The sequence below is a fragment of the Protopterus annectens genome, chromosome 7.part0, assembly GCF_019279795.1.
Source record: "Protopterus annectens isolate FY-2018-M chromosome 7.part0, PAN1.0, whole genome shotgun sequence".
In the NCBI taxonomy this organism is placed as follows: Eukaryota; Metazoa; Chordata; order Ceratodontiformes; family Protopteridae; genus Protopterus; species Protopterus annectens.
This window is the reverse complement of record NC_056739.1, coordinates 1,590,419,682-1,590,443,046: the sequence shown is the minus strand read 5'-3', so window position 1 is coordinate 1,590,443,046 and position 23,365 is coordinate 1,590,419,682. Positions and strand designations below refer to the sequence as shown.

General features: G+C 36.3%; 1 protein-coding gene across 1 annotated transcript in view; it reads left to right on the top strand.

Moving 5' to 3' along the window:
- Positions 1-23,365, top strand: part of SUSD3 (sushi domain containing 3) — a 1,048,308-nt gene that overhangs the window by 330,464 nt on the left and 694,479 nt on the right. The gene's annotated exons all lie outside the window — the stretch shown is intronic.

The window sequence follows — 23,365 nt, the reverse complement described above, 5'->3', positions numbered from 1 at the left end:
ATAAAATGTGCACCCCAGTATGAATGGTAAGTAACCCCTCTTCAGTTTCTCCAGCATAAAGAGAGTGCATACAGAAATATCCAATAAGCTGCTTCCTTACAGATAGTATCTGAGTCACAGAAAGCTTAGCAGCTTTCTGAATGATAGAAGGATGAAGTGACTGATGCACATACCCATTAAGGAAGATCTTGGTGGAATGTTTCTGCAAGGACTTGTGTGATTGGTCACAAGAAATTTCGTCTGCAGCTTTCTACGAATCAGAGAGGATGTGGCTCTGCTCGACAGTGGCACAGGAAAATAATTTTCTTGAGTGGCAAAAGCCAGGGTACCTTTTTGGCTGGGCTTGTATAGGCCCCAGGGCCGATAGCCTAGTACTTACCTATGAACCTATGAAGCTAGGTCATCTTGCTACATGGGCTGTCCCCCAGACTGGTGTCCTTCTAAAATCTTCCTAAAGTTGAGGACCAAAAGAAAAAAAGAATACATCTTCCAAATCGAGCTGTAACTGTAGATATTAACATGCTGAACTTATAAGTACAAGTACAAATTCAGTACCACCATTCCATTAAGAAGCCATGATATCACCCATGTCTTCTTAAAAGAATGCTGCTACTGCACTTACAGCAAATAGGCATCCTCTTAACAGACTGCCCCCATGGCAGCCTTCCTGTTTACCTGTTCCAGTTTCATCTCTGGCTAGAAGCTCTGTTACCACACTGAATACCTCCAGATTCCTCAAGTAATGCTTTTTGATATTTAGTCAGAATTGTCATTATTATTACCACTAAAACTGTTGTCCAAAAAAAAATTAAGCATCCAGTTAGCAAGAATATGAGTAATGCATACCTTGGGCTGAATGCTAGACAATCTGTGATCTGGATAGGAAGAAAATTTGATTATGATGAATGCCTTATTTTTGTGCCCACTCATACTAATACAAATAAACAAACATTGCATAATATTAAATTACAGTATATTGTAATGTAGTCCATCCACTAGAAAACAAGATCTGATCTCTTACGCTCTCAACATTAGTTCATGGAATTCACATTAGCTGAGACAGAGGTTCACTTTGTTAGAGTACAGTATTCAGAAATGTATTTATTCATTTAATTTCTTATTCTGATGCAATTTAGAACTAAAACCTGGCAGATTATGGTAAATACAAAATGCAGAATTTTAAAATTTGGATTTTCGTGTTATACTTTGTACTATAAAAGCAGATCAACATGATCAGTAATCCATTCCCAATTTAAAGATCATGTCTAAAGGTGTGAAACAATCTTTTTCACACAAAAAAAGTGTTCTATAAAGAAAAGTTTGTTTTCCAGCCTTTAAATAAATACATAGTTTTCAAGATTTATTCCACCCTTGGTAGACTAAACAAACAAAGCCATGTTTATGTCACTTATATGAAAAGGCAGGCAAGAGGGGCTTAAGTCACTTTGGGTTCCAGCTGTAATTATACCAGATTAACATAGGAAAGTAATTCTGTATTAATCATGTAATTGCCTAACTGTTAAATTATCAGTTTGGCAACAAAAAATAATGATTAATTGTTTGCCAAGATGTTACTATAACAGTTTCACAATTACATAACTAATTCACAATTACTTACATACAATAGAGAGAGATAGGTATCTATAATGTGCATCTACATATACAGAATGAATATACAACTTATTTACCATAAGGATTTCCATTCAATTCATACTGAATTCATAATCCTCTGATTTGTTTTTATGGTACTAACAGTATATTTTCTACTAGCTTATCATTTCAAGAATAAGAAAGAAGAGAAAATAACTCACCAGAAGCAAAGTTTTCTTTTAAGCATATTAAAGCAAATGCTAAGGAAAATTCAGTTGTTACCAAATGCTGAACTGCATGTGGTTATGAGTGCTCAATAATACTGTTGAGAAGGTACCGGTTGACCTTTAACTCTTAACATACCCAAGTCTGCTTAATGCTACAGACAGCATTAACTCATTAACTGTACTGTATTTTCCAAATCTGATTCTCAGCCATGTTTCTAACACATGTATTCACAAAGAATACACAATGATTTTTCATGTTAATGTTCTATATGCCCTGATGGTGCTTTGCTTTATTCCCGCAGCTGTCTCTGTCTCCTCCTTTCTTTTCATCCATAAAAGATATTGTATATAGAATTATACCCAGACTGAAGTTTTAATTTTCTTTATGATTCAGTTTTCCAGTTTCATAGTTGTATTTCATCTTTTCAATTTTATGTTCTAAACCTAGCAGGCATTGTTTTAAGTAAACCAATTATGTAAAAAATTGAAACAGTTCCCTGGAGCAACAGATATGAATAACAAATAGTAAAGACAGCTGACAATCAGTTTCCCTCATGATCTATACTTATTTCTCCTTGCACTGTTACAGAAACAGTAAAACAGAAAATAAGAAAACTCCTCCATAAAAAGTTAAAAGATGTAAATGCAATATGAAAGATGTACTATTTTTAAACTGAGGCCTTTCTGACGACTGCAGGATTAATGAAATCGCTGATACGCAGCACATAAAGTGTAAATGTCTAGATAACAAATTTACAGCAGAGGCAGAAATCATACCATTTGAAAGAAAATGTGACAGCAGTATTTCTCAGAGACGATACTGGTTATGTCAGTATAACATTTGATTTTTTTTCTTTTTAATTTATACATCTCATACCTGAGTAAGAATACTGATCTTTGCAGACATGTTTTGAGTACAATACAGTAATACTAAAAAGAGGTATACTATAACAGCAGATATTAAATAGTGTGGAACAGCATATCCAAAGTCATGTGAATTACTGAATGCAACCTGTGTGATAAAAGGGGGATCAGCTGTTATATTTAGGCTGTGTACTCTGGGATTATGGAAGCATTAACACTTAGTTTAGATTAATAATCCTTTTTATGATGTGGAAAACTGATATAACATTCTATTGAGACCAGCAGATTGCTAACTGGCTGTTTCAGGTTAGTAGTCCAATAACAGAGAATGCTTTTCCAGGTGATGAAAGCATGTGCATATGTATGTGTCTGTGTTTGTGTTAGGGTTTAGTAAATTATAAGTAATACAAGAATGTTTTATGATAATTTGACAAATAGGAAAAATAGTGGTCTGATGGAGAAATTTGTAAAAATTAACAATTTTAAAGATAACTTGTAAAGGCTTGTAGAGAAGCCAAAATAAGCCCCTTGTGTAAACACTGGAGAAATATGCAATGCTTATAAAGATGGAAAAGCAATAGTATATATAAAAAAGTTAATAGATGGTACACAGTGCATCACAACTTTAGTCACACCCTTCAAAAAATGAGATCACAGTAAAACAACCAAACTCACTGTGGAAACTTTTATTTAAATAAAATAAAATAAAATACTAATAATACTATTTCTGTTTATTTTTTTATTTATATATTTGTCCGTCCTTTGGTAACCAGGAAAGTCTGATTGATTTAATAGCCCATTTATAGCAGAGACCAGGGGAGAAACTCTCCACAGCATATTCAAAAAATATTTAAACAATAGTTAGTAAATAAATATCTATACTGGGGAGAAAAGCCCCACAAAAGATTAATTATAGTCGAGCGCTTTCATCAGTAAACTATACAGACTTCTTCAGAACAAAGGAAGACAAGGAGATTCTACTCCTCATATAAAATTACGTTAAACTGCAGGATTTGTTTTTGATCAAGCAAAGTTTTTCACTTGTCCAGGTGTCTAGAGAACCATGAATATCAAACATGAAGTGCGAGGAATTTACTTAAATGGTAAAGGGCTTGGTTAGCATGGAAGAGGGAGTATGGCATTAATGTCTGCAATCTGAAGCATGTTGCTTCTGAAGCTAAGTAAATACTAACACTGACTCAGTGTCTTAAAGCCTGGATACACTATGCCATGTTTGTCATACATCTGGAGACCCCCAACATCACAATTAGGTTTGTTGCTTCTACTACCTAGCTGCTATCAAAAAGCTGGCATCTTAGTGTATAGTCTGACAGCTATGTTAGTTAAACAGCTACAGATTGATTCCCCCCCACACACACACATACACACACACACAATAGCACAATTAGGTCTGTTGCTTCTATTTCTACCAAAGGAAGCCTTATATGGCATAACCCTATTGAAGATTCATTCCACCATTTTAATTCACTGAGTTATTTATCATTTATGTTTCAATTAGAGGCCTGATGTGTGCCCTGTTATGGTTGTCTAAGCCTATGTTCATAGTTATTTACATTCTTCTGCCTTTGTACTGCAGTATCTTACTTCTGTTTCCACTGTCTCTTGTTGCCTGATGCTTGTTAGTGGCCCACTGTGTGCCTCATGCTGATTGGCTACCTCTGTGTTGAGAGTTATTTGCCTCCATCTCCTATTCCATTGAAGGCACTTAACTCTGTTCCCACTGTGTGCCTCATGCTGATTGGCTACCTCTGTGTTGAGAGTTATTTGCCTCCATCTCCTTCTCCATTGAAGGCACTTAACTCTGTTCCCACTGTGTGCCTCATGCTGATTGGCTACCTCTGTGTTGAGAGTTATTTGCCTCCATCTCCTTCTCCATTGAAGGCACTTAACTCTATTCCCACTGTGTGCTTCATGCTGATTGGCTACCTCTGTGTTGAGAGTTATTTGCCTCCATCTCCTTCTCCATTGAAGGCACTTAACACTGTTCCCACAGTGTGTCTCTTGCTGTCTGCTACTTCTACATCTGAGTTTGGCAAAGTCACTGGCCAGTTCTAGGTCATTACAGTGAAGCAATAATGAAGCATTAATTCAGTGTTTTTTCTTTCTTTCTTTTTTTTTCTTTCTTTTTTTTTTTTTGAACCTCCTTGCCACTTCTTAAACATATGTTTACCTGAATTCTGTTGAGGTTGTTTATTCTGTTTTTTTGCTGAAACTGGATACGGTAAAATAAAATCCTTTAGGCGATTTGGAAAAGGAGGGCTGAAAAATCTTAAGAGATTCCCTAGACAGCTTGCCTTTCATCACACTTTTGCTCACCTCTGCAGCAAAAGGGTTGAATACTAAATCTCTATCCAAGGGAGTATTTAAAATCTCATTTTTAACATCATCCAGAAGGTTCTGAGAATGCAGCCAAACAAATCTCCTTAAAACCATACCAGTGGCCATAGTCATGGAAGAAGTATCAACAGAGGCATACAAATGCAAACAATTAGTAGTGATCTGTGCAATAGAAGAAACTAAGTTATTTAAAGCAGATTTTTCTTCACAATATGTCAGAAAAAAACTTTAAGATATGAGCCCCAAAATTTAAAATTCTGAAATTCAAAATTGCAGAAATATACACTTGTATCCCATTCCTGTCAATAATTTTCCCATCCTGATTAGAAAGAGTGGAAATGGAATTAACTAAGTGCTTAGCAGCACGGGAGTCAACTAAGGCTATAGCTGCTGGATCAGGTTTGGGAATAGTGTATAGAAATGTAAAAGACTGAGGAACTTTATACATCCTATCTGCCTTTTTAGGGATAGCTGCCTGACTGTCATAAAATTTACAGGAGGTAAAACACACATCCTCTAAAGCAGAAAAGACAGGAGGAAAGGGTGTAGGTTCTAGAAAATCCTTCTGTAACAACTCATACTATTTTCTGGGGGAGTGAGAAACCTCAGTGTTCTCCCACTGTAAACAATGGACATTCTAGCAATAGTCTTAGAGAAACTCCCACAGGGAAAATCAGAAAGAAAGCTCTCCTCTGAGTCTAAATCAGAAATATTAGGACAAAATCTTGAATCCATCCCTGCATCTTCAGATTCAGAATCTTGAATCTCTTCAGGAAAGGAGGTATTCCTCATTCTTTAAGTAGAAACTACGATCAATAATGTGAATCAAACCCTGAGCCAGTCCCAGTAAACTACTCCTATCCAAAGAATTTTAAGAAGGAGTAGACACATGCTTGGTTTTCAGTTTCTTTTTGACCAGAAAAATGGGGCTTACAGTGTTACTAATGGCAGCCGTTGCTTCCACAGGGATGGGCACAGCATCCTGTTCCCTCTCCCAAGACCAACAGGAATGGTTCTCCCTTGCCCACTGACTGGACCCCAGTAGCTGCAGAGGACATGGCTAACCCCTGCTCCATAGTGACTGTAGGTGCTACACTAGAGGGATGTGGGTAAAAGATGAGTGGTCTGAAGTACAACAAATGGCCACTGCAGAGTCACCCACCTGTGGCTGAGGCAAATTTCTAGCCTGCTGTGGTGGCAAAGGCTGTGTGATTAACTTTTTCTTTTTATGACTAGAAGAAGGACCGACTGTGGGAGTGATGACCAGTTCCATGGCCAAGAAGAAAATGGTACCTCAGTCCTGAGGAAAATAAGAAATAATGATGAAACAATACTCCAACCAGGGTTTAAATCTTCTCTATTCAGAGCCAGTAAAATGTCCAAATAACGAATGAATGAGATAAGAAAACTCACTTTATTTAAAACACGAAACAAAGCTATCGGGAATAACCCTTCCTCAGTGTTTGTTAATACATTTTAAACTAAGAACATTTTCATTATATAACAAGGACAGACAAAAAACCACATGACACAGCCCACCTATAAGACAATATATGAAAAAACGATCAATTAAACATTTAAAGCTATATCTCTATATTTAAAACCATGTTGAAGCACAACTGCATTATTAGTATATTAAAAAATATATGTCATAAAATATTGCATAAATGCAATTATGTAAAACAATCAATGCATATCCCATAAAAACAGAAAAATATATAATACAGCAACTAATGATATTGTTTCTGTTTGAATTCCAACATTGGTTTGCTAGTAACCACATTATTCAGTCCAGGTTCTTTATCAGGATTTAACCTGATAATCCATTTGTATTCAGCAATATCAAGTTTATTAATTGTGTCACCTAACCTTAAACCTTTATTTATTATTTGCAACACCTTGAATTTAAAGCTATGTTTTTCATTCTCATCTTTTTTTATGTTGTGCTAAGGCATTAGTAAAAATATGCCTTCTCATTTCTGATTTGTGTTCTATAATTCTTTCTTTTAATGATCGTGAGCATTTCCCAACATAAAATGCTGTGCATTGTGTACAAGCAGCCAAATATACAATTAAAGTAGTCCTACAAGTTGCCTGACATCGAATATCAAACTTGATTTTACTACTTGGATGTACAAATATTTTGTCCATACATATATCTCTACAGCAACTACAAGTATAGCAGGGTGTAGTACCCATGTTATGTATTACTATTGGTATTACATTAAATTCAAAATCTTTATAACAAAGCCTTCTCTTCAAATTGTACATATTTCTATGTGCAAATTTTGGAAGACTGCCCAGAAGTTTATTTAATTCAGGCTGAGCCATAAGGATACGCCAATTATTTTCAATTTTTTTTGACATATTTAAATAAATTAGTGTATGTCATTATATACCTTAAAGTATTCTGTGGTGTATCATTCTCGTTAGCTTGAACAACTATATCACTAAAAAAAGGACGTGCATAACTACTTCTATTTTTTAATATGTTATCCTTTATTTCGTTAACTTGTATCATCCTATAACCTCTATTGTAAAATTCACGGCACATAGTTTCCATTTGCTGCTTACATTTATAAAGATCTGTGTTAAGTCTACTAACACACAATAACTGACTTTTAACTATTCCACGAAATACATGACTAGCATGCATACTATTTGCGTGTGTGTATCTATTTACTTGTACCTTTTTCTGAAAAACTGTAGTTTCTAGCATATTATCACCATTTTTATATATTTTAACATCCAAGAATGACATTTTTAAATTAGATGAACACACAGTAAATTTCAAGAATTCTGTGGTATCATTCAAATAAGATATGAAGATGGTTAGTTGCTCTTGTGTACCTTCCCATAAAAGGAAGCAATCATCTACAAAGCGTTGATAAAATAATATATAGTTTTTATACAGATTTTTATCACCATGTATATAATTTTTTCCCATTGACTGAGGACAATATTTGCGTATGTGTTAGCTATGGGCGTACCCATGGCTACACCGGTAATCTGCAAATAATATTGTCTGTTAAACATAAAGACGTTTTTCTCCAGAATTATTTCCAATACACTACACAGAACTTCAATATCCCTCCCTCTATTATTAGTGTTTTCACATAGAAAACTGTGGACAGCATCAACGCCACAGAATTTTTGAAATTTACTATGTGTTCAATTTAAAAATGTCTTTCTTGGATGTTGAAATATATAAAAATAGTGATAATATGCTAGAAACTACAGGTTTTCAGAAAAAGGTACAAGTAAATAGATACACACATGCAAATAGTATGCATGCTGGTCATGTATTTCGTGGAATAGTTAAAAGTCAGTTATTGCGTGTTAGTAGACTTAATGCAGATCCTTATAAATGTAAGCAGCAAATGGAAACTATGTGCCTTGAATTTTACAATAGAGGTTATAGGATGATACAAGTTAACGAAATAAAGGATGACATATTAAAAAATAGAAGTAGTTATGCACGTCTTTTTTTTAGTGATATAGTTGTTCAAGCTAACGAGAATGATACGCCACCGAATACTTTAAGGTATACAATGACATACACTAATTTATCTAAATATGTCAAAAAAATAATTGAAAAGAATTGGCTTATCCTTATGGCTCAGCCTGAATTAAATAAACTTCTGGGCAGTCTTCCAAAATTTGCACATAGAAATATGTACAATTTGAAGAGAAGGCTTTGTTATAAAGATTTTGAATTTAATGTAATACCAATAGTAATGAATAACATGGGTACTACACCCTGCTATGCTTGTAGTTGCTGTAGAGATATATGTATGGACAAAATATTTGTACATCCAAGTAGTAAAATCAAGTTTGATATTCGATGTCAGGCAACATGTAGGACTACTTTAATTGTATATTTGGCAACTTGTACACAATGCACAGCAGTTTATGTTTAAGGTTAGATGACGCAATTAATAAACTTGATATTGCTGAATACAAATGGATTAGCAGGTTAAATGCTGATAAAAAACCTGGACTGAATAAAGTGGTTACTATCAAACCAATGTTGGAATTCAAACAGAAACAATATCATTAATTGCTGTATTATATATTTTTTCTGTTTTTATGGGATATGCATTGATTATTTTACATAATTGCATTTATGCAATATTTTATGACATATTTTTTAATATACTAACAATGCAGTTGTGCTTCAACATGCTTTTAAATATAGAGATATAGCTTTAAATGTTTAATTGATCGTTTTTTCATACATTGTCTTATAGGTGGGCTGTGTCATGTGTTTTTTTGTCTCTCCTTGTTATATAATAAAAATGTTCTTAGTTTAAAATGTATTAACAAACACTGAGGAAGGGTTATTCCTGAAAGCTTTGTTTCGTGTTTTAAATAAAGTGAGTTTTCTTATCTCATTCATTCGTTATTTGGAAAATAAGCAATAATGCCAGTAACACTAGCAGTCTACAAAAGTTACTTTTTTGACAGAAATAACACTACTTTCAAACACTGTGGAAACCTCACAACCTTAAAATAAACACAATCTTGCAGAGAAAATAAGTTTATCAGTTAGATAACACTACTTTTAAACTGACAGAAATGAGTGCTCTGTATGTCACCATCTCGAGGCAGTCTGTTAAAATACAATACTCCTAGCTTTAAAATAACTTTCTTGAAGAGGAAAGTAATAAAGCATCAATAAAAATAAGAAAATGGAAGTTTTTTCCCCATAAGGGAGCTTATCTGCCCAGCTAAGGAAAGCACTAGTTGACCATCGATCCTCAGAGACCTCAGAGGACCATACTGTTTGGTGGCAGCAAAGCACTTAAACACTTAAACTTGTCTTTTATTCAGCTCAGCTCAAGCTGCTTGACAGTTTGGTGCACGGAGGGTGCCCTGAAGCTTTGGAAGCGGGCTGGCTGTCATATACTTGACAGGATATAACCTATATAGCTAAGGCTGCTGCAGCAGTTATTAATATGAAGAGAATCACTTTCTCCTTCTGCAAAAGCTAGCTAATTGGATTCTGTGTGTTTTAAGTTTCGTAACTATCTACTAAACAGAACATTCATGATATTAGATTTTAACCTATTTAGAGATATTGGTATCATGATTAAAGGCATTCTGCCAGCATTTGTACCAAGCCCACTGTTTTATAGTTTTGTAGGTAAGTACTTGGCAATCTGTCTGCAGTCCATTGCAAGCCTAGACCAAAAGTCCTATTCAGGAGTGCCCTGTAGGCTTAAATGAGGGCAACAGAAGATAGACCAGGGGAGAATTTTATTTTATTATTATTATTTATTTTTTTTTTTCTGTTAACAGCATGTCTTTAGATCTGACAGACAGGCATAGTATCATCAAAAACAACACAACATAAAATAATCAATTACAAAAGGACTTTCTTGAGTTTGGAACTGAATGACCAAAAGCAAAACTTTCTGTTAACAAACATATACCTAATGATATGTTATTTGATACAGTCAAGAAAACAGCCACCTAACCCCACTAAGTATTTTCTTACCTGGTGTCATATTCCAAAAATATGTTTTAGACCAAAACCATTGAGCTCCAGTCACCCACAGTCTTAAATGTATCCCACAATGTAGCAACCCTGCTCACTATGCAAAAAAGGCTTTTGCAATTAAACATTTTACTACTCACATTTGTGTATGGATTGCCTTTTACAGACCTTCATTCTGTGCATAATCTCAATTTACTAAAAACTACTGAAAACTAAATTCTTAATATTTGTTCATCTAGCTAGTCCTACTGAGACCCTCTGTTTGGTTACCTGTCATTGCTAGAGTCACCCTTCTACTAAATGCACCTGCCATCAAAATGAATGAAAAAAGATGTCCTGTTTTAAAGAATATACTTATGATTACAACACAAACTATGACCTACGAGGTCACAATGCTACAAAAATGATGACGTAACATTGCAATTGCACACTGCAGAAAGATTATTCTGAAAATTTGTCCCAGCTTCATGGAATAAAATGTCAAATAAAGAAAAAGCACTCAATAACTTCTCAGTGTCTACAAAACCTCTAAAAACCCTTTTCACAAAGAAACCATACTGTGATTGTTTCACAGACACATGCTAATAAATTCTTTCCCACATCTGCTTGCCTTGATGCTAAAACTGATTTCTCTTCCATTAATGTCATACAGTTCTGGATGGATAATACTGTTCAGGAAATAATACTTCTGGATGTCTGACTATTCTATTATCTGAGGAGAAGTAGCCAAGTAATGGAACACATTAATGGCTGGGGAGAGGGATGCTGCACGATTGGGATGGGGTAGGTGTGTGTTGCAGTAGGGGCTGCTCGGGGGACCCCCAATCTGTTATCTTCACTAGGGCTCCATTTGACCATGATCTGGCTCTGTTTGCACTGCAAAAAGCACGCACACACACACACACACACACACACACACACGCATTGGCAAATAGGAGTATGGTGTGCAATATTACTACTGTCACAACAGATCAGTGACTGTTGTTTAGCAGTTGTCAAACAACAGCAGGTTTAAGTCACTTCTATTTACCTCAATTAGGAGTAATGCATACCCATCACTGCCCCTGATTTTACCTCATAATTTTGCTGTGTCCCTCATAAAAAGTTTGATTTGCTGGTATATCATTCAGGATTACAGACAGTCAATAAATCCAGACATCAGAGTTTCATATTTCTCATTGTCCAAAAAAATGCATGTTGATGCAAAATGTTATTCTATTAACCTCTTAAGTGAGTCATAGTAATATTTAAAAATGTTTATGATTTTAAGCCTTTATTCTGATATTGTTTTTGACTTTGCCGAAAATTCATGACCAAAGAAATTGAGTTATACTATCTGGTGTTCTGTCATTATTTATAAAACTCACTGCAAGAGAAAACCATCCCTGAAGACTGGGAGCATCAGATTTTCTTAAAATCTATGGTAAGTGCTGAGATTAGTCACTCTGGGCTGATGATCTCTAGCAATTACCTTGCTTATATTCATTCAGTGATTACAGGTTTTTCGTTACAGTCATAGTGCAACACTGTTTTGAATAAATCTTGTAATCAGAAAATGAATAATCTTTTATTCCTATTGTTTTCCTAATCACCATCAGCTAGAGCTTGTGTGGTGTACCCACACAGTCAGAGATGATTAGTGGATCACCTATAGCCAAGGTTATTACAGTTGCCTAATACCAGCTGTGATGTTAGTCGAGGGGACTGTGTCAGTGGTAAAACATTCAATGAAACTGAGAAACCCATTACATGATGAAACAATGTTACCACAAGCAGAGATTTCTTTGAATTTTAAAGGTGATATAAATAAGAGTTATTATTACTCACCAGGTGTATTAAGTGGTTTAATAAGTATAAAAGCCTGCTGCACTAGCTTTTGTTGATTTGACAAACATGTAGAAGAATATCAAGATAAAATAACTTGCTGTACTTGGGGGGGGGGGCCCAGCAACTGCAGGTTTCACTGGTGCCTAAAGCTGGCTATGAATAGACTGGAGGAATAAATTGATTTTTAAGGGAACATTGCATACAGAAGGTGCCTCAGAACCATCCTCCTCCCTGGATCAAGGGTTCCCTTCTGAGATGTCCAGACATAAATCTTAGACAAAGACTCTTAAAAATATGATGTTTCTGTTATTAAATACAGTTTCACTCCTCTTCAATGAGAAGATGGTGTCTTCTCTGGTCAAAGCTGCATATATGGCTGTAGATGTAATTGTGGACCATACTCCTACACAGGAAGGGGCAGTATCCCTTCTGCTTTGAAGTTGAACCTTCTAAGGTGATCCATCTCTGGGCCCCTCTTCTGTTAGATCAATACACTGTTTCTTCCCACAGGTGCATCTCATTAGATTTCATCTCATTAAATGTAGACATCATGAAGTTGTCCAAGTCCATGCTGCAATCTCAGTTGAATTTAAGTCTCATCTTGAACCTATCTCATTCTGGACAGGACAGTACAGCAATAGTGTGGACCCTTTCTGTCCAAATCAGATTACCCACATTGGCCCCTATTCTGACAACAATTGTTTCATGACCACCTAGCACACTGCTATCTCTGGAACTGACCTGGCTGTTTCTAACCTGTTGGTGCCATTAGTCGACACTAATACATTTGACGTCAATGGCATCAGGTTTGGCTGTCTGTTCAGCCTCTAGCTAGAGCACCAAATGCTCAGGCCTGACTTATGGTGCCATGCCGAGGTTGGTGTGTTCCACCTTCAAGTCCTTTGGTTAGAGAGCACAGATATCAATATGACTACCAGATGGCTGCTTCTTATTGAGACTTTATTGTATTGTTAGGCAACATCGCTGTCAGTAGACTTCAGTGTTGGGTTTTTGGTGTCTGGTAGCCAGATGATAACATAGGTATGCAGGATAGTCTCAGGGGTAATATCAAAGTCCTTGCTGTGGATTCCAGACCTGGTGCCATCTGTGTTACTGGCTTTGATTTGAGACCATTTGAAAACTATATCTGAGCTTCCAGATGCTTCATGCCACTGGTGCAGAAAGCCTGATGACCTCAGGCAAAAACACAAAAGAGGGAGTCTGAGACAAAATCTTCCTCTACCTCCTCTTCTTTAAGTAGTCCCCATTAGTGGTGAAGAGAAATGGTCATTGTGAAAAGAAACACTACACTGCAATCAGCAGAAGTAATTTCAGCAGTGCATCCAGATGAAATGCTGTCAGTAATTTAATAAGTTAAAAAAGTGAAAATGATCAATAACAGTAGCAAAACTAAGCTGAGACAGAAGATAGTGAAATTTGTATCATCTACAACATGCATGAAGAGGTGGCTTTAAATGTAGTACAGTAGGCAATAGTGTTGGATACCAAACAGGATTATGCACAATAATCTAACCAGCTAATGAGAATCCAAAAAATGCCTCCAGAGAGGCTGACCCAGTAAAAACAAGCACTCCAATTCTTCACTGGAATCCAGGCTTAGGTTGCCATCATGTAGAAACATTTGCTGACACCAAAAGATGGGACACTGCAGGCCTGGTCATAGAAAGCTGATAAAAATCCTTGTAGTAAAATGGATAAGTAGGACTGCAGACAAAGAAGGGATTTGTAGTCTACTTGTCTTTGGCATGCTTCAGCACTGAAGAGCCAAGCATGTTTACCCATATGTCTTAATTTAAAATACAAACAGACACCTTGATGAGATTTAATCCCATGATCCCTAGTTTAATATACCAGCACTCTAACCCTATCCTCAAGGCCACTTAGTTTTAAAGATTGCAGCTCCTGTCACTGTCCTAATGCCATGTGAAGCTATGGATGTTAAATGTAAATGTGGTAAAAAGGCACAATAAGCATGAATATGTTAACAAAAACTTATTGTGGAGCTCCTTTAAGATACCACCAGATCTCTATGATTCCGTGGCACCTTGGACGAAAAACTTTAAATACTTCAGTAGAATCTACAGTGCATAAGTGAGTACCATATTTAAATGAAATGTAGGAGAACAGACACTGAAATTGCAATATGTAAAAATCATGGGAGACTCAAGGAAGAATTATTTCATAAAAAGGGTGGTGGAAAATGAAACAACCATCATTAAGAGATAATATAATAAGAAATATATACTGTGATTACAGAATGCATGACAGAATAAAATAATCGGTTCATTATTAAGCTGAATCTACAGTGTACCATTAAGAAGGCAAGTTATGAGACTAGATGTGGCAAACAGCCTTTGTCTGTCATTATAATCAATGTTTCATGCATCTAAGGTTTTCAATCAACAGAGATGCATGTTGTGACCTACAGTATGTCTCTCCACTTAAAAACTATGTAATGAACTTGGAATTCACTCTTCAGATACTTATTTGCTTATAACGACATATAGAAAATTAGATGCAGTTGGTTTTCTTCTGTGACTACATTTAACACTATCTGAAATTGTCTCAGCCAGGAAAAAAATGCTTACAAGTTTCAATGTTAATGTTTAAAATAAATCCTGCTAGGAGATTGTAAATGGAAGAGATTATGGAAAAGACTAATCTGAGAACTGTGAACTAAACTGCTAATGTCATTATTTAGCAATGTTCAGCATTCTAAAGATGTGTAGTACAAGTTATTCTAGTCATAGCTCAACAAAGGCACAAGCACATGAATTTCTGCCTTGAGATACCGGTTCTTATTATCTGGCATATATTATGATAATCATACATGGCACTGCTACAGGCACAGATCCTAGCTGCCTGTCTGTAAGCTAATGGTAATGCGTGATCTTTGTGGGAGTCACAGAGGGACTTGAGCTGATGCAGTAAGTACTAAATGCTACCTTATTCTAAAGAACATGATGGACTTCGCTGTACATTTTGTACTATTGGCAACAGATGCAATATTGAAAAACTTGCAAGTAAAAGCTGTAACAGGTGGGTTAACAATATGATGCTTGTATTCCATTTGAGAAGATAGAAAAGTTTTCAGGATTTTACTTTGAAAAGAAACATTTAACTACAAAAAAGTAGAACTACCTACAATCACCAGTCTTAAGAACATATGGATGACGTCTCACACCATGGCCATATGGCCATTATAGGGAAAATTAACTGCACATCCCATATAGCCGTGTTAAGTTTATTGCTGTTTTTTTTTTTTATTTGACTAAGACAGGTTCTTGTTATCATAAGATTCCTCCTATTGATTTTCATCTGAAATGTTTATTTTATTTGGATAAAGAACACATTGTAACATCTTGTGAAAATTGAATTACATATAAATAATTTTAGAAAATCTGCAGTTTCTTTGGAACAAAAAACATTGCTTGCGTCATCTTCTTCCCCCTTTCCCCTTCTCTGCATTTTCTTTATGATAAAATGGAGAAAACTCAATACTTAACTACAGACAAGAAGAGGTACCTACAATGATTTAAGGCATTAAATGTTATGGAACCTCCAGAATACTTTTATGTTCAAGTGTCAGTTTTAGTGGCCCGTTTTGGCAAGAAAAGCTTCTCCTTATGCAGCTTCTCACCTAGAGGATTGTCTACTCAGCATGGGAGGTAAAGTTCATTCTTCTTTCGCTTTTGTCCATATTATTTCAGATTTTTAAATGAAGTTTGTTGGATGAGAAGTAATTTTGTACAAGCCGCTTGTTTGCCTGTTATGAAAGTTAAGATTTTTTATCTATTCACTTGGGTCCTTTTGGATGAGTCCCCAACACTGGTTAACACATATAAATATAAATAGCTATCTATTAACAATATAAGTAAGTGAGCTGCCTGTTATTGGAGCCTTTCCAACTGCAATCCAGGCCACAAGGTCAAAGATCAATGTAACATTTTTATGGGCAATTTGTATGTCCCATCAAAAGGCATTTCTTGGAATGAAACCAAACGACCTGGAGAACACCCATGCAGACTCAAGAAGAACACAGAAATATTTCACACAAGAAGTGATATGAAATTAAATTCTGTACTCTACAGCTGAGAGACAGAGCTTGCCACTGTGCCACTGAGGACAGTTTTGAATGTTGGAAATTACAAGCTTGTAAAAATAGAGCCCCCCCCCTTCTGATATTAGCCCCTAGGATTTTGTGATGAGTCCTTTTTCAGAATTACCTAATTATGGATGTATTAACTTTCAGTGCTCCTGCTCTTTCTTCAGATGGCATCCTGGCAACAGTGGTAGAGACACCACATAGCCAGCTTGCTGGGTAGATGCCCGTTTGTAGGCCAGTTCTACTTTACACGTAGAAGATGCTTACTGAGGGATATCCAAGCAGCAGTTGTCCAGGGGATGCTTACTGAGGGATATCCAAGCAGCAGTTGTCCAGGGGTCAGTTATCAGTTCCTTCAGATGTGGTTTTTCCAGTAACATTCATAAGCTATAAGAAAGCAGCAGAGATTTATTTTGTCTAGGTTTAAAAAGGTCACTCTTTCAAAGATTATCCCAAGCCATCAATGTCAAGGACAGACCTTGCAAAAAAATAAATAAAGAGATTGTCTTTGCTTTCTCCCTTTATTAGCCTGGGGAAGAAGACCAAGTATATTCAGGTAATTTTTGCTTCCCTATGAGTAAGCAAGCGTACAGCTTCTAACAGTAAGACATTTCTTTAATCACTTCCATATTTGAAAACATGTCATTTTGGATTTATTATTGCAGTTTTAATTTATAATGAATTCAAATTGCAATAATGAGACCATTAACAGGGAGGGGAAAGGAAAAAAACAAGGAGTAACATAAAATAACCTGACAGTAACAATTTTCTAAAAGGTACAGCTTATATCAGTCTACATTGTATTCCTCGGTGTGCCCTCCAGGCATGTAACTTATAAAATATCATATGTGCTAAACTGGTGGCATTCTACTGGCAGAATTATCGACAATGTCAGTGTAACATTTCTGTTCTACTGGCGGAATTATCGACAGTGTTGTGTAACGTTTCTGTTCTACTGGCGGAATTATCAACAGTGTCAGTGTAACATGTCTGGTTTTACCTGCAGCACTGAAGCCTTCTGCGCTATTCTCTCTGAAGAGTATTTGGCATCTCCATCCAGAAGTATGTGTACTGTCCACTACATGACAACTTCGGGGGTTCTGCCCTTTGACAAGATTTGGTAATATATTCCTTGGTGATAATAATCATGTCTTCAAAAAAAAAAAACATAGGCAATAGGCAGCCTTATTGCCTTGACTGCAGTAAATAATAAATCTGCTTCTTCCTATAGAAGTAACCTGCTTTCCTGACCTCACTGCAGAGTCCATCTAGCTGAAGAAATTCTGCAGAAATATGACATAGGGGACCTTTTGCAAACTCATGGTATCAACGTTATCTGTTAGGAGATTGCTGAAGTTTCTTATTAATTTATTCAGGAATATTAAATCAGAAATGTAACATATTCTCCTTGCGAATAACTGCACACCTGGAAAAGCAATGGAAAAGGCTGGGAATTTCAAAGAATGCCCTGATCAAATGGATGAATATCTTCAGATAAAACTTGCACATTGTATCCAAAAAGAAGGGAATATCCCACAGTTGTCTACTGTGGGAATGTAGTTTGACCAATAGGTTCATAGGGATTCCGGCGTGTAGCCCGCAAGACAATTCCCTGCGAGCTACATCGCCGAACCCAAATGGCGGCAGTGGCACTTTGCCGTAGTGCAATACGGCTGAAAAGCCTAGCCACTGCAGCTGTAATCTACGTACGGGCAAAGGCAACCATACTGGACGTGTAACACATTCCTTATTTACATTCAAGGAATGCATGTATTTACATATTTATTTATTTTGTTGTCAGACTGACAACAAAATAAATAAATAAGTAAATAAATGCATTCCTTGAATGTAAATAAGGAATGTGTTACACATCCGGTACGGTTGCCTTTCCCCATACATAGATTATAGCTGCAGTGGCTAAGCTTTTCAGCCGTATTGCACTACGGTAAAGTGCAGCTGCAGCCATTTGGGTTCGGCGATGTAGCTCGCAGGGAATTGTCTTGCGGGCTACATGTCGGAATCCAGGTTCATAGGCTGGTACTGGGCTATCTGCCCGAAGGCATATATTAGCCCAGCCACATTGTGCGGTATTCACCGCCCCTTTAGTAGTTCCCTAGACCCTTGTACTAGTAGCTAGTACCCTTGGCCCCTATCTAGTAGTGCTGTTGGTGTGATCCCCGGTGTGAACTTTCTGTTACCCATCCACTCATCAAGGTTCCTCTTGAAGAGTGATAGTGATGGGCTCTGTCTTATGTAGATCGGGACCCTGTTCCATAGTAAGGGAAGTCTCTGCGAAGGGAATCTATCCCTCCAGCATGTTCTATTCATTGTTGTGTTGAGGTTTATATCCCTAGAGCATGTAGCTCAAGTAGATTTGGTTTTGCTAAGATGGAGCATGTTCAACAATTCTGGGTTGGACATGGCTCTGTACGTTAGACAGAGATCACCTCTGAGAAAGCGGTATGCAACAGAGAACTGTCTTAGCTTTTTCAATCGTGCTGCATAGGGCAACTGTTTGAGGCCAGTAATCCTCTTGGTTAGGTACCTTTGTGGTCTCTCCAGCTGCTGGAGATGTCTAGCCAGGTACATTCCAATTGGTGCATTGTACTCAATAATGGGTCTGATGAGGGAAGAGTAGAGGGGCACCATTACATCCTTAGATCTTGATCCGAACCCTTTCATGATCAGATGGGTCACACAGAAGGATTTTCTAACCACTTTGGCAGCATGGTTATTAAAGGAAAGCTGACTATCTACTTGGAGAATGGAGAGAGAATTTTACTATCCTCATGAATAATTCCTCTAATAGCTAACATTTGTGCAATATACCATATAAAATAAGCCAGTCAGCAGATGAGAGGTGGTATGTTTCCTGCACATTTACAAAACAGTTCTACTTACCAAGTACGTTGTATCTAATTTATCAGGTTGGATGGTTTCATGCATATCAGCATACATACATATATTAATCATTTTGTCTAGCAAGTTCAATGAAGTTGAAGAAAGAAAGTGTAGCAATTCTCTTTAAGAACACACTCAACTTACAACCTGTAAACATAAGTATTACTAACATTAATAATGCAGAGCTACTCATAACCAGATTACAACTAAACCAGAACAAATTTATATAATATATAAAACAGCCATCTACATCCCTCCAGAAAACAATTCCAGTACAGATGAAATCATTCTGCAAAATGTCACAAAAGCCATATTACAGGAAACCATTATTACAGGAAACCTTAACACAGACTGGATGACATATAACTGACAATCCTCATAACTACCTAAATATCCATGGTTTCATTCAAATTGATTTCTCACCCAACTAGAATTGACAAGAAAACAGATAAACAATCTATTTTGGACTGGTTCTTAACTGATAATCCCCAGTATTACCAAACAACAGGGTGTCTCCCAGATCATTAAGTGACCACTTTGGAACCTACTTACTGAGAAATCACAGTAACTCTACTAAACTAATCAACTTCTGCCAAGTTCATAATAAGAAAAAAATTTACCTTACAGATTCAGCTTAATATTCTTGAAAAAATGGACTGGACTCCTCTTAAGCAACTGCCCTTAGATGCTGCTGAACAACACTTCAATGACACCTTCCTTACTATTCTAAACAGACTTGTAGCTCCAAGAACAGTTCGTGTCAAAGCCAACTACACACCATGGTAAACCCATGAGACTTTTACCCTCCTAAAACAAAGGGACAAAGTATGGCAAACCTGGGCTAAAAATAGATCCCTCCAAAACTGTTTAATTTACCAGCAACTTGGAAATCGGGCCAAACACCAAATTAAACTAGACAAGCAACACTACTATTCTAATTTACAATGGAAATACAGAATGAATCCACAAAAATTCTGGAACACAATCAATAACGTGTAGAAAAGAAAACAACAGCACCCAAACATGGCTAAAACCAATAAAATTCGTAGCAGTTTTATTGAAGAGGTAAGCGCTTTCACAGATTCACTGTGCTTCATCAGACCAAATGTAACAAAACAACTCAACAGTTAGATAAAAAGCATCATCAATTAACCATTCAAAACATCCAATAGAAAACAAGCACTGAGACATACATTAAAACCACAGGATGTCATTTAAAGAGCCCCCTAGCTTGTAGGATAGGTTTAATGGAAGTTCTGCCATTGATGCCTGGAAACTTATCCGCCTGCATAGTAATGATCCAGGAAAGTTCACGGCTGTCCATGTAGTTCCTAAAGTCATTTTCTGTTGGATGTTTTGAATGGTTAATTGATTATGCTTTTTATTTAACTGTTGAGTTGTTTTGTTACATTTGGTCTGATGAAGCACAGTGAATGTGTGAAAGCACTTACCTCTTCAATAAAACTGCTATGAATTTTATTGGTTTTAGCCGTGTTTGGGTGCTGTTGTTTTCTTTTCTACATTGTGTTGTTGTCCACCAGCACCTTTTGTTCCCCTGAGGACTGCCTGATTTTTACAAGCAGTATCATGCTTCATCCTGGCCAAACCACAACTTCCCCCATAAACCTACCTGATAACACAAACAATATTGCTGAACAATTTAACATATTCTTCACTGAAAGTGTTTAGCACTGACTAAGAATAGCAAGTCTCCCACAATGCCAACACCCAACAATCCAAGCAATATTGTAGATGCATTCTCATTTCAGACAGTCCCACAACAAACTATTGCAAACCTATTAAAGAAGTTGAAACCCACTTCATTGGCAGCAGATAACTTGCCAGTAGAATATCTAAAATTAACAGTAGATGTTATTGCCTTCCTGTGTCAATACTTCTAAACTGCTCTACAACAGAACAGTATGTCACAGCTATTTGGAAAATTGCATATATTACACCATTACACAAAGGAGGCAATTCAATAGAACTAACAATCTACCGGCCCATTGCTATACTTTCACCACTTTCTAAAATTCTGGAAAGATGCATCCACATTCAACTTCTTAAACACCTTCTAAACAATAATCTCTTCTCATCATCACAGCATGGATTTCGACCATATCATAGCACTATTACAGCTCTTCTAATTTTCACTAATACTATAAATAAATTCAGAGACAATGGCAAAATAGTGTCTTCAGTCTTTTTGGACATGTCTAAAGCATTCAATACACTTTCCCATCCTAAGTTACTGTCCACTCTGAATAATCTTAATATCAACCCTGATGCTATTAACTGGTTTCAAAGATATATATCTAGTGCCAGCAAGCTGTGAAATGGAAGCAAGATCTATCCCCACTCTTTCCTGTTACACTTGGAGTTCCTCATGGTTCAATCCTAGGGCTCCTACTTTTCAGCATATTCATAAATGATCTTAATACTGCCTCTTGTCAAGCAGCTGTTATACAATATGCAGATGATTCAACCCTCATATGTGCAGCATCCAGAATAACTCAACTTCTTACAGTCACACAAAAAGCCTTCTCTGATATTGAAACATGGCTAGCAAACTTGCAACTCATTCTCAACCCTGATAAAATTAAACTTATGATCTTTTATCCATATAAACCTATTAACCTCCCAGCTAACTTTTATATCACTGCCAGTAATAGTACTGGGATTTTCCCAGATTCCCAAACAAAACTGTTAGGTGTCATAATCGACAACAGACTAAAATTTGACATACACATTTCTAACACAATCAAAAAGGTTCACAAGAAAATGGGAACAATGTATAGAAACAAAAAATTCTTAACAGACATTGCAAGAATAGCTATAGCTAGAACCCACCTTCTCTGCTCACTCTTATATTCATCCCCCATACTTACCAACCTCAAAAAGTCAGAACTAAGTAAATTTGAATCATGTTACAATAAGATTGCCAAATTTGCAACAAATTGCACACATTCAATCCATCACTGTCAATGCCTAAAAATCTTTCTTGGTTGGAACTACCTCATGTTATGAACTATAACCAGTTAATTATGGCTCAGAAAATAATGCACAATCCTGACAATGTACTTTCCCTAAAAAATCTTCTACAACCCAACCCTGACATTCGTAGTCTTCGATCATTTAACAAAGACTTACTCCAAGTAACCAAAGTATCCACTACAGCAGGCAACTCTCTTTACTCTTAACTTTGTTGCCAAAAATTGGAATACCCTTCCACATAGTACTATATCCGTAAGTAATCTTAATCATTTCAAAATATCTCTCAAAAGACACTTATTTGAATCCTGGCTTTGCACATGTAACACTCCAGGTTAATTATTAACTTAGCATTGCAATTTGGCTGTATGTACTAACTCTGTTAAAATATCCCTTCTAACAACACTACTTCTCTATAAGTAGTTAAATTCCTAGCTGCAACTCTCACCACGGAAGTATTACTAACTATGCACTACTTTGCCTAAGTGATTCTCCCTATTTAATTTCCTGACTAATGTGTTCCTCCACATATATAAGTTCAACCATATATTTGTCTATATTCAAGTGTTTAAAGTCTTGTTCTATTTGATATTATGTATCTATTTTTGTTTTTACATTTTTATCCTGTAAATGTGTTAACACTCATTTTTTTGTCTATAATTTCTATTGCTTGATGTTATGCTGATTTTGTATGTAAGCTTAGGCTTGAGATTTTCACCCTGGGCCTCCGTTGAAAATAGGCACTGTCCAGTCAGACCACCCTGGTAAACAAATGTAAAATAAAATAAAAATAAATAAATAAATAAAAGTTGTCCATCTAATACTTACTACACAGTTATTTCACAGGCCTTCAATTAATCGATCCAGTTCATGGCTCTTTATTGAGGATACAAAATCCCTGTAAAACCACAGAATAACCATAATACATTGCAGCAAGACTGAATCTGGGTATATTTGAAACCTGCCCCCCCCCATTCATTT